Source organism: Coturnix japonica, unplaced genomic scaffold (assembly GCF_054131305.1).
Source record: "Coturnix japonica strain WE unplaced genomic scaffold, WE-NBRP24 Scf112, whole genome shotgun sequence".
Lineage (NCBI taxonomy): Eukaryota > Metazoa > Chordata > Aves > Galliformes > Phasianidae > Coturnix > Coturnix japonica.
Window position 1 is genome coordinate 1 of NW_028189015.1, and position 13,185 is coordinate 13,185.

The 13,185-nt window shown below is 57.3% G+C and overlaps 1 long non-coding RNA gene across 1 annotated transcript; it reads left to right on the forward strand.

Annotated features, from left to right (window-relative positions):
• Positions 1-6: 6 nt before the first annotated feature.
• On the forward strand, positions 7-7,234 carry LOC146751204 (uncharacterized). The gene is made up of 4 exons (XR_014941779.1): positions 7-698; positions 813-895; positions 4,036-4,122; positions 6,667-7,234. It is a non-coding gene; the product is annotated as an uncharacterized LOC146751204 (long non-coding RNA).
• Positions 7,235-13,185: the final 5,951 nt, after the last annotated feature.

Below are 13,185 nucleotides of genomic sequence, written 5' to 3' on the forward strand. Positions count from 1 at the left end.
ATAGAGACCCCATAGGGGCCCCATAGACCCCATAGAGACTCCATAGGGACCCCATAGACCCCATAGGGACCCCATAGACCCCATAGAGACCCCATAGGGACCCATAGACCCCATAGGTACCCCATACACCCCATAGAGACACCATAGAGACACCATAGTGACCCCATAGACTCCATAGGGACCCCATAGACCCCATAGAGACCCCATAGAGACTCCATAGGGACCCCATAGACCCTATAGGGACCCCATAGACCCCATATACCCCGTAGAAACCCCATAGGGACCCCATAGACCCCATAGGGACCCCATAGACCCCATAGAGACTCCATAGGGACCCCATAGACCCTATAGGGACCCCATAGACCCCATAGGGACCCCATAGACCCCATAGAGACACCATAGTGACCCTATAGGGACCCCATAGAACCCATAGACCCCATAGAGACCCCATAGGGACCCCATAGGGACCCCATAAACCCCATAGAGACCCCATAGACCCCATAGGGACCTCATAGACCCCATAGAGACCCCATAGACCCCATAGGGACCCCATAAACCCCATAGGGACCCCATAGACCCCATAGACCCCATAGAAACCCCATAGACCCCATTAACCCTTCTATCAGCCCCCCCTACAGCTGCTGATCGCTTCGGCCCCCCGCCCCAAAGTGGAGCCCACCCCCAACACGGAGCACACGGTGAGCTAATTAACCCCCCCTAATTAACATCTCATTATGCATGCACGCCATCTCATTATGCATGCACGCATAATTAATTAAGCATATTAATTAATTAATATGGCCTCATTAAAGGTTCCCCGTGGGCTGGGTCTCCTCATCGCTGCGGCCCCAAAACTCAAACAGGAGCCGCCCCCCCGTGTGGGTCATTGGTACCGGTAAGTGTGGGGCTGGACCCATAAGTGGTGGCTGGACCCATAAGTGTGGGGCTGGACCCATAAGTGTGGGGCTGGACCCATAAGTGTGGGGCTGGGATCCATTAATGTGGGGCTGGGACCCATAAGTGTGGGGTGAGACCCATTAGTGTGGGCCTGGGACCCGTAAGTGTGGGGTAGGGATCCATTAATGTGGGGCTGGGACCCATAAGTGTTGGGCTGGGACCCATTAATGTGGGGCTGGACCCATATGTGTGGGGCTGGGACCCATAAGTGTGGGCTGGACCCATAAGTGTGGGGCTGGGATCCATTAATGTGGGGCTGGGACCCATAAGTGTGGTGTGAGACCCATTAGTGTGGGGCTGGGACCCATAAGTGTGGGTAGGGATCCATTAATGTGGGGCTGGACCCATAAGTGTGGGGCTGGACCCTATAGTGTGGGGCTGGGACCCTTAAGTGTGGGGCTGGACCCATAAGTGTGGGCTGGGACCATTATGTGGGGCTGGGACCCATAAGTGTGGGGCTGGGACCCATAAGTGTGGGTAGGGATCCATTAATGTGGGCCTGGGACCCATAAGTGTGGGGTAGGGATCCATTAATGTGGGGCTGGACCCATAAGTGTGGGGTAGGGATCCATTAATATGGGCTGGACCCATAAGTTTGGGGCTGGGATCAATAATTGTGGGGCTGGGATCCATCAATGTGGGGCTGGGACCCATAAGTGTGGGGCTGGAGCCATAAGTGTGGGGCTGGGACCCATAAGTGTGGGGTGAGACCCATAAGTGTGGGGCTGGGACCCATAACCGTGTGGGGCTGGACCCATAAGTGTGGGGCTGGGACCCATAACCGTGTATCTGACCCATAACGTTCTGACCCCATAACCGTGTATCTGACCCCATAACGTTCTGACCCCATAACCCAGATTCTATGGGGTCTTATGGGGCTCAGTGGGGTCTATGGGGTTTATGGGTGTCTATGGAGTCTCTATGGGCTTTATGGGGGTCTATGGGTCCCTATGGGGTCTATGGGGTCCCTATGGGGTGGTGGGTCTCTATGGGGTCCCTATGGGGTGGGGGGTCTCTATGGGTTCTCTATGGGGTGTGGGACTCTATGGGGTCTCTATGGGGTGGTGGGTCTCTATAGGGTCTATAGGCTCTATAACGTTCTGACCCCATAATGTTCTGACCCTATAACGTTGTGACCCCATAACCGTGTATCTGACCCCATAACCGTGTATCTGACCCCATAACCGTGTATCTGACCCCATAACCGATATCTGACCCCATAACCGATATCTGACCCCATAACCGATATCTGACCCCATAACGTGTATCTGACCCCATAACCGTGTATCTGACCCCATAACCGTGTATCTGACCCCATAACCGATATCTGACCCCATAACCGATTATCTGACCCCATAACCGTGTATCTGACCCCATAACCGTGTATCTGACCCATAACCGTGTATCTGACCCCATAACCGATATCTGACCCCCATAACCGATATCTGACCCATAACCGTGTATCTGACCCCATAACGTGTATCTGACCCTATAACCGTGTATCTGACCCCATAACCGATATCTGACCCCATAACCGTGTATCTGACCCCATAACCGTGTATCTGACCCCATAACCGATATCTGACCCCATAACCGTGTATCTGACCCCATAACCGATATCTGACCCCATAACCGTGTATCTGACCCCATAACCGATATCTGACCCCATAACCGTGTATCTGACCCCATAACCGATATCTGACCCCATAACCGATATCTGACCCCATAACCGATATCTGACCCCATAACCGATATCTGACCCCATAACCGTGTATCTGACCCCATAACCGTGTATCTGACCCCATAACCGATATCTGACCCCATAACCGATATCTGACCCCATAACCGTGTATCTGACCCCATAACGTGTATCTGACCCCATAACCGATATCTGACCCCATAACCGATATCTGACCCCATAACCGATATCTGACCCCATAACCGTGTATCTGACCCCATAACCGATATCTGACCCCATAACCGATATCTGACCCCATAACCGATATCTGACCCCATAACCGATATCTGACCCCATAACCGATATCTGACCCATAACCGTGTATCTGACCCCATAACCGTGTATCTGACCCCATAACCGTGTATCTGACCCCATAACCGATATCTGACCCCATAACCGTGTATCTGACCCCATAACCGATATCTGACCCCATAACCGATATCTGACCCTATAACCGTGTATCTGACCCCATAACCGATATCTGACCCCATAACCGATATCTGACCCCATAACCGTGTATCTGACCCCATAACCGATATCTGACCCCATAACCGATATCTGACCCCATAACCGATATCTGACCCTATAACCGTGTATCTGACCCCATAACCGATATCTGACCCCATAACCGATATCTGACCCTATAACCGTGTATCTGACCCCATAACCGATATCTGACCCCATAACCGATATCTGACCCCATAACCGATATCTGACCCCATAACCGTGTATCTGACCCCATAACCGATATCTGACCCCATAACCGATATCTGACCCCATAACCGATATCTGACCCCATAACCGATATCTGACCCCATAACCGATATCTGACCCTATAACCGTGTATCTGACCCCATAACCGATATCTGACCCTATAACCGTGTATCTGACCTCATAACCGATATCTGACCCCATAACCGTGTATCTGACCCCATAACGTTCTGACCCCATAACCCAGATTCTATGGGGTCTTATGGGGCTCAATGGGGTCTATGGGGTTTATGGGTGTCTATGGGGTCTCTATGGGCTTTATGGGGGTCTATTGGTCCCTATGGGGTCTATGGGGTCCCTATGGGGTGGTGGGTCTCTATGGGGTCCCTATGGGGTGGGGGGTCTCTATGGGTTCTCTATGGGGTGTGGGGACTCTATGGGGTCCCTATGGGGTGGGGGGTCTCTATGGGGTCCCTATGGGGTGGGGGGGTCTCTATGGGTTCTCTATGGGGTGTGGGGACTCTATGGGGTCTCTATGGGGTGGTGGGTCTCTATAGGGTCTATAGGCTCTATAACGTTCTGACCCCATAATGGCTCTGACCCCATAACGTTCTGACCCCATAACCCAGGTTCCCCCATTGCTGCCCCCCCCCGACCTGCTGCTGTTGGATGAGAGCGACGACGAGCGAGACCAGGAACAAGGGCGCCCCCGTGTGGTCAGTGACGGAACTGCAGCCTATGGGGTCTATGGGGTCTTTATGGGGTTAATGGGGTCTCTATGGGGTCCCTATGGGGTCTCTATGGGGTTTCTATGGGGTCTATGGGGTCTCTATGGGCTCTATGGGGTCTCTATGGGATCTGTGGGGTCTATGGGGTCTCTATGGGGTCTCTATGGGGTCTATGGGGTCCCTATGGGGTTTCTATAGGGTCTATGGGGTCTCTATGGGGTCTATGGGGCTCTATGGGGTCTCTATGGGGTCTCTTTGGGGTCTATGGGGTATGTGGGGTCTGTGGGGTCTCTATGGGGTCTGTGGGGTCTCTATGGGGTCTATGGGGCTCTATGGGGTCTCTATGGGGTCTATGGGGTATGTGGGGTCTGTGGGGTCTCTATGGGGTCTCTATGGGGTCTCTATGGGGTCTATGGGGTCCCTATGGGGTTTCTATAGGGTCTGTGGGGTCTCTATTGGGTCTATGGGGTCTCTGTGGGGTTAATTGGGTCTCTCTGAGGTCTGTGGGGTCTCTATGGGTTTAATGGGGTCTCTATGGGTTTAATGGGGTCTCTATGGGGTCTCTATGGGGTCTATGGGGCTCTATGGGGTCTCTGTGGGGTCTCTTTGGGGTCTATGGGGTATGTGGGGTCTGTGGGGTCTCTATGGGGTCTCTATGGGTTTAATGGGGTCTCTATGGGGTCTATGGGGTCCCTATGGGGTTTCTATAGGGTCTATGGGGTCCCTATGGGGTTTATGGGGTCTCTATGGGGTTAATTGGGTCTCTCTGAGGTCTATGGGGTCTCTATGGGTTTAATGGGGTCTCTATGGGGTCTATGGGTCTCTATGGGGTCTCTTTGGGGTCTATGGGGTATGTGGGGTCTGTGGGGTCTCTATGGGGTCTCTATGGGGTCTATGGGGTTAATGGGGTCTCTATGGGCTCTATGGGGTCTCTATGGGGTCTATGGGGTCTCTATGGGGTCTATGGGGCTCTATGGGGTCTCTGTGGGTTTTCTATGGGGTCTATGGGGCTCTATGGGGTCTGTGGGGTCTCTATGGGGTCTATGGGGCTTTATGGGGTCTCTGTGGGGTCTATGGGATCTCTATGGGCTCTATGGGGTCTATGGTGTCTCTATGGGGCTCTATCAGCTTAATGGGGTCTCTATGGGGTCTGTGGGGTCTATGGGTTTCTATGGGGTCTCTATGGGGTGGGGGGTCTCTATGGGGCCTCTAAGGGATCTGTATGGGTTCTCTATGGGGTGTGGGGACTCTATGGGGTCTCTATGGGGTGGTGGGTTCTATGTGGTCTCTATGGGGTTTCTATGGGGTCTCTATGGGGTGTGGGGACTCTATGGGGTCTCTATGGGTTCTCTGTGGGGTCTATGGGGTCTCTATGGGGTTTCTATGGGGTCTCTATGGGGTCTCTATGGGGTGAGGGGTCTCTATGGGGTCCCTATGGGGTCCTTATGGGGTGGTGGGTCTCTATGGGGTCTCTATGGGGTCTGTGGGTCTCTATGGGGCCTGTGGGTCTCTATGGGTTCTCTATGGGGTCTGTGGGTCTCTATGGGTCTCTATGGGGTCTCTATGGGGTCTGTGGGTCTCTATGGGGTCTCTATGGGGTCTGTGGGTCTCTATGGGGTCTGTGGGTCTCTATGGGGTCTGTGGGTCTCTATGGGTCTCTATGGGGTCTCTATGGGGTCTGTGGGTCTCTATGGGGTCTCTATGGGGTCTGTGGGTCTCTATGGGGTCTGTGGGTCTCTATGGGGTCTGTGGGTCTCTATGGGGTCTCTATGGGGTCTGTGGGTCTCTATGGGGTCTGTGGGTCTCTATGGGTTCTCTATGGGGTCTGTGGGTCTCTATGGGGTCTGTGGGTCCCTATGGGGTCTCTATGGGGTCTGTGGGTCTCTATGGGTCTCTATGGGGTCTGTGGGTCTCTATGGGTCTCTATGGGGTCTCTATGGGGTCTGTGGGTCTCTATGGGGTCTGTGGGTCTCTATGGGTTCTCTGTGGGGTCTGTGGGTCTCTATAGGGTCTGTGGGTCTCTATGGGGTCTCTATGGGGTCTGTGGGTCTCTATGGGGTCTGTGGGTCTCTATGGGGTCTGTGGGGTCTCTATGGGGTCTGTGGGTCTCTATGGGTTCTCTATGGGGTCTGTGGGTCTCTATGGGGTCTGTGGGTCTCTATGGGTTCTCTATGGGGTCTGTGGGTCTCTATGGGTTCTCTATGGGGTCTGTGGGTCTCTATGGGGTCTGTGGGTCCCTATGGGGTCTCTATGGGGTCTGTGGGTCTCTATGGGTCTCTATGGGGTCTCTATGGGTTCTCTGTGGGGTCTATGGGGTCTCTATGGGGTCTCTATGGGGTCCCTATGGGGTCCTTATGGGGTCTGTGGGTCTCTATGGGGTCTCTATGGGGTCTGTGGGTCTCTATGGGGTCTCTATGGGGTCTGTGGGTCTCTATGGGTTCTCTATGGGGTCTGTGGGTCTCTATAGGGTCTCTCTGTGTCCCTATATACCCCTGACCCCATATCTCCCCCCTTATCTCCCCCCTATTCCAGCCCCTTCCCCTCCCCCCCCCCTGGTGGCCCCACTCCTTCCTGTCCGACCTTTCCCAGACTCCACTTCCGGCTCACTGGCGCCTCTTGTCTTCCCTTCCCCCTCCCCTTAAGACTTCCGGTGTCCCGCTCAAATCTTTCCCCCTATGCAACCGGGCCGCGTACATCCGTTCCCCCCACCTCCGCTTAATGCAACGTTCCCCCCGTTCCCCTATGGCGGCCGCCGTGGTCCTTTTAGGGCCGGCCTTGTCTTTTAGGGTCGTGTTAGCTGAACGTAGGCCAGTCCCACCCGGTCACCAATTACTTGCCAGGAGGAGATTGAGGGGGGTGGATGATTTAGTGGAGCTTCTGTGTGATTTAGAAGCTTATGGGGCCTGTCCTGGGCCTCCTGGGGGGGTACCCGGCCCCCATTGTCATGTATTGAGTCCTCCTGGGGGGAGGTGTGATGTGTGTAGGGCACAGGGGGAGGCACAGGGGGGGCACAACCCCCCATAGGGCAGATATGGGGTCGTATGGGGGTCTATGGGGGGCTAGGAGCCTCTATATGGGGTCATGGGGTCCAGAAATGGGGTCATATGGGGGTCTCTGGGGGGCTAGGGGGGTGTATATGGGGTCAGGGGGTCCAGAAATGGGGTCATATGGGGGTCTATGGGGGTCTATGGGGGTCTATGGGGGGCTAGGAGCCTCTATATGGGGTCAGGGGGTCCAGAAATGGGGTCATATGGGGGTCCTATGGGGGGCTAGGGGGGTGTATATGGGGTCAGGGGGTCCAGAAATGGGGTCATATGGGGGTCTATGGGGGTCTATGGGGGGCTAGGAGCTTCTATATGGGGTCAGGGGGTCCAGATATGGGGTCATATGGGGGGCTAGGGGGGTCTATATGGGGTCAGGGGGTCCAGAAATAGGGTCTATTTGGGGGTCTATGGGGCTCATTTGGGGTCTATGGGGGTCCTGGGGGGGTACCCGGCCCCCATTGTCATGTATTGAGTCCTCCTGGGGGGAGGTGCGATGTGTGTAGGGCACAGGGGGAGGCACAGGGGGGGCACAACCCCCCATAGGGCAGATATGGGGTTGTATGGGGGTCTATGGGGGGCTACGAGCCTCTATATGGGGTCAGGGGGTCCAGAAATGGGGTCTATGGGGGGCTAGGGGGGGTGTATATGGGGTCAGGGGGTCCAGAAATGGGGTCATATGGGGGGCTAGGGGGGTCTATATGGGGTCAGGGGGTCCAGATATGGGGTCATACGGGGGGCTAGGGGGGTCTATATGGGGTCAGGGGGTCCAGAAATGGGGTCTATTTGGGGGTCTAGGGGGCTCATTTGGGGTCTATGGGGGTCCTGGGGGGGTACCCGGCCCCCATTGTCATGTATTGAGTCCTCCTGGGGGGAGGTGTGATGTGTGTAGGGCACAGGGGGAGGCACAGGGGGGGCACAACCCCCCATAGGGTGGATATGGGGGTCTATGGGGGTCTGTGGGGGGCTAGGAGCCTCTATATGGGGTCAGGGGGTCCAGATATGGGGTCATATGGGGGTCTATGGGGGTCTATGGGGGGCTAGGAGCCTCTATATGGGGTCAGGGGGTCCAGAAATGGGGTCATATGGGGGTCTATGGGGGGCTAGGAGCCTCTATATGGGGTCAGGGAGTCCAGAAATGGGGTCTATGGGGGTCTATGGGGGGCTAGGGGGGGGTGTATATGGGGTCAGGGGGTCCAGAAATGGGGTCATATGGGGGTCTATGGGGGTCTATGGGGGGCTAGGAGCCTCTATATGGGGTCAGGGGGTCCAGAAATGGGGTCTATGGGGGCTAGGGTGTCACTTGGGGGGCTAGGAGCCTCTATATGGGGTCAGGGGGTCCAGAAATGGGGTCTGGGGGAGTCTTTTAGGGTCAGGGGGTCCAGAAATGGGGGTCATATGGGGGTCTATGGGGGGCTAGGGGGGTGTATATGGGGTCAGGGGGTCCAGAAATGGGGTCATATGGGGGTCTATGGGGGGCTAGGAGCCTCTATATGGGGTCAGGGGGTCCAGAAATGGGGTCTATTTGGGGGTCTAGGGGGCTCATTTGGGGTCTATGGGGGTCCTGGGGGATTACCTGGCCCCCATTGTCATGTATTGAGTCCTCCTGGGGGGAGGTGTGATGTGTGTAGGGCACAGGGGGAGGCACAGGGGGGGCACAACCCCCCATAGGGTGGATATGGGGGTCTATGGGGGGCTAGGAGCCTCTATATAGGGTCAGGGGGTCCAGAAATGGGGTCATATGGGGGTCTATGGGGGGCTAGGGGAGGTGTATATGGGGTCAGGGGGTCCAGAAATGGGGTCTATGGGGGTCTATGGGGGTCTGGGAGCCTCTATATGGGGTCAGGGGGTCCAGAAATGGGGTCATATGGGGGGCTAGGGGGGTCTATATGGGGTCAGGGGGTCCAGAAATGGGGTCTATTTGGGGGTCTAGGGGGCTCATTTGGGGTCTATGGGGGTCCTGGGGGGGTACCCGGCCCCCATTGTCATGTATTGAGTCCTCCTGGGGGGAGGTGCGATGTGTGTAGGGCACAGGGGGAGGCACAGGGGGGGCACAACCCCCCATAGGGCAGATATGGGGGTCTATGGGGGTCTATGGGGGGCTAGGAGCCTCTATATGGGGTCAGGGGGTCCAGAAATGGGGTCTATGGGGGTCTATGGGGAGCTAGGAGCCTCTATATGGGGTCAGGGGGTCCAGAAATGGGGTCATATGGGGGTCTATGGGGAGCTAGGAGCCTCTATATGGGGTCAGGGGGTCCAGAAATGGGGTCATATGGGGGTCTGTGGGGGGCTAGGAGCCTCTATATGGGGTCAGGGGGTCCAGAAATGGGGTCCTATGGGGGGCTAGGGGGGTGTATATGGGGTCAGGGGGTCCAGAAATGGGGTCATATGGGGGTCTATGGGGGTCTATGGGGGGCTAGGAGCTTCTATATGGGGTCAGGGGGTCCAGGTATGGGGTCACATGGGGGGCTAGGGGGGTCTGTATGGGGTCAGGGGGTCCAGAAATGGGGTCTATTTGGGGGTCTAGGGGGCTCATTTGGGGTCTATGGGGGTCCTGGGGGGGTACCCGGCCCCCATTGTCATGTATTGAGTCCTCCTGGGGGGAGGTGTGATGTGTGTAGGGCACAGGGGGAGGCACAGGGGGGGCACAACCCCCCATAGGGCAGATATGGGGTCGTATGGGGGTCTAGGGGGGGCTAGGAGCCTCAATATGGGGTCAGGGGGTCCAGAAATGGGGTCTATGGGGGTCTATGGGGGGCTATGGGGGTGTATATGGGGTCAGGGGGTCCAGAAATGGGGTCTATGGGGGTCTATGGGGGGCTAGGAGCCTCTATATGGGGTCAGGGGGTCCAGAAATGGGGTCTGGGGGGTCTATAGGGGGTCAGGGGTCCAGAAATGGGGGTCATATGGGGGTCTATGGGGGGCTGGGAGCCTCTATATGGGGTCAGGGGGTCCAGAAATAGGGTCTATGGGGGGCTAGGGTGTCACTTGGGGGGCTAGGAGCCTCTATATGGGGTCAGGGGGTCCAGAAATGGGGTCTGGGGGGTCTATAGGGGGTCAGGGGTCCAGAAATGGGGGTCATATGGGGGTCTATGGGGGGCTGGGAGCCTCTATATGGGGTCAGGGGGTCCAGAAATGGGGTCATATGGGGTCTATGGGGGGCTAGGAGCCTCTATATGGGGTCAGGGGGTCCAGATATGGGGTCACATGGGGGGCTAGGGGCGTCTATATGGGGTCAGGGGGTCCAGAAATGGGGTCTATTTGGGGGTCTATGGGGCTCATTTGGGGTCTATGGGGATCCTGGGGGATTACCCGGCCCCCATTGTCATGTATTGAGTCCTCCTGGGGGGAGGTGCGATGTGTGTAGGGCACAGGGGGAGGCACAGGGGGGGCACAACCCCCCATAGGGTGGATATGGGGTCGTATGGGGGTCTATGGGGGGCTAGGGGCCTCTATATGGGGTCAGGGGGTCCAGAAATGGGGTCTATGGGGGGCTATGGGGGTGTATATGGGGTCAGGGGGTCCAGAAATGGGGTCATATGGGGGTCTATGGGGAGCTAGGAGCCTCTATATGGGGTCAGGGGGTCCAGGTATGGGGTCACATGGGGGGCTAGGGGGGTCTATATGGGGTCAGGGGGTCCAGAAATGGGGTCTATTTGGGGGTCTAGGGGGCTCATTTGGGGTCTATGGGGGTCCTGGGGGATTACCCGGCCCCCATTGTCATGTATTGAGTCCTCCTGGGGGGAGGTGTGATGTGTGTAGGGCACAGGGGGAGGCACAGGGGGGGCACAACCCCCCATAGGGCGGATATGGGGTCGTATGGGGGTCTATGGGGGGCTAGGAGCCTCTATATGGGGTCAGGGGGTCCAGAAATGGGGTCATATGGGGGTCTAGGGGGGCTAGGAGCCTCTATATGGGGTCAGGGGGTCCAGAAATGGGGTTTATGGGGGGTTATTTGGGGGTCTAGGGGGTTATTTGGGGTCTATGGGGTCTTTGGGGTCTATGTAGTCTTTTAGGGTCTATGGGACCCTCTATATGGGGTCAGGGGGTCCAGAAATGGGGTCTGGGGGGGTCATTTGGGGGTCTAGGGGGCTCATTTGGGGTCTATGGGATCCTTTGGAGTCTGTGGGGTCATTTAGGGTCTCTGGGGATCATTTGGGTTATGGGACCCCCCCCCATATAGCATATAGGGCGACCCCAAATAGGGGTCTGGGTTGGAGGGTGGGGACCCCCTAATTAACCCCCCCATAGATATTGCCCCCCCCCCACCACCCCCCATAGATGAGAGCCCATCCCCCCCATATAGGGAGCACCCCCGCCCCATAAACCCCCCCATCCCCCCACCAAAAGCTTCTATTTTTGACACTGGAACCCCCCCCCTATAAAAAACCCTATAAAAAAAGGGGACGCGGCCCCTTTAAGACCAACCCTCTAAGCCCCGCCCACTCACCCCTTAAGCCCCGCCCACTTCTCTAAGCCCCGCCCATCACTCCTTGAGCCCCGCCCACTTCACTAAGCCCCGCCCTTGTCCCCTTAAGCCCCGCCCACCTCTCTAAGCCCCGCCCACTCACCCCTTAAGCCCCGCCCACCGCTCTAAGCACCGCCCAATCACCCCTTAAGCCCCGCCCACCGCTCTAAGCCCCGCCCACTCACCCCTTAAGCCCCGCCCACCGCTCTAAGCCCCGCCCCCTCCGCAATAAGCCCCGCCCCTTTCAAACCTTCCCATTTCTCTCGATTTTTGCCTTCAAAAACGCCCATTTTGGGGCTGTTCGGAGTTCGGGGAGGGGCTGAAAAGAAAACGGGTCCGGATAATGGGGGCCAATGGGGGGCTTCAGGGGTGGGCGGGGCCTAAAAAGGAGCAAAGCCACGCCCCCTTCCCTTGGCCACGCCTCCTTTTTCCTTAACCCCGCCCCTTTTCCCTTGGCCACGCCCTCTTTCCCTTAGCCACGCCCCCTTTCTCTTGGCCACGCCCATTTTCCTTTTGGCTCCGCCCCTTTTCCCTTGGCCACGCCCTCCTTTTGCCTTAACCCACCCCCCCTTTGGCTTTGCCCCCTTTTCCCTTTGGCCACGCCCCTTTACCTTGGCCACGCCTCCTTTCCCATTAACCACGCCCCTTCTCCCTTAACCCCACCCCTTTTCCTTTGGCTCCGCCCCCTTTCCCTTGGCCACGCCCCCTTTCTTTTAACCCCTCCCCTTTCTCCTTGACCCCGCCCCCTTCTCCTTTGGCCACGCCCCCATTTCCTGTTGGCCCCGCCCCATTTCCCCTTGGCCACGCCCCCTTTTGCCTTAACCCCGCCCCTTCCCCTTGGCCACGCCCCTTCCTTTAACTCTCCCCCCCCCCCCCTCTTTACTTTGGCTCCGCCCCCTTTTCCCTTAACTCTGCCCCATTTCCCTTGACCCCGCCCCCTTTTCCTTTGGCCACGCCCCCTTTCCTTAACCCCGCCCCCGTTCCATCGGCCACGCCCCCATTTTCTGTTGGCTCCGCCCCCTTTTCCCTTGGCCACGCCCCCTTTTTGCCTTAACCCTGCCCCTTCCCCTAGGCCACGCCCCTTCCTTTAACTCTCCCCCCATCTTTCCCTTAACTCTGCCCCATTTCCCTTGACCCCGCCTCCTTTTCCCTTGGCCACGCCCACTGTCTCCTTAACCCGCCCGCTTTCCTTTGGTCACGCCCCCTTTCCTTTTGGCTCCGCCCCCTTTTCCCTTGGCCACGCCCCCTTTTTGCCTTAGCCACGCCCCTTTAACTCTCCCCCCCCCCTCTTTACTTTGGCTCCGCCCCCTTTTCCCTTAACTGCCCCATTTCCCTTGACCCCGCCCCCTTTTCCTTTGGCCACGCCCCCTTTTTGCCTTAACCCCGCCCCCGTTCCATTGGCCACGCCCACTTTTCCCTTAACCCCGCCCCTTTCTCTTGGCCACGCCCCCTTTCCTTTCAGCTCCACCCCCTTTCTCTTGGCCACGCCCCTGCCCTGGCCCCACCCCTTTCCCCCTTGGCCCCGCCCCTTTCTCTTTGACC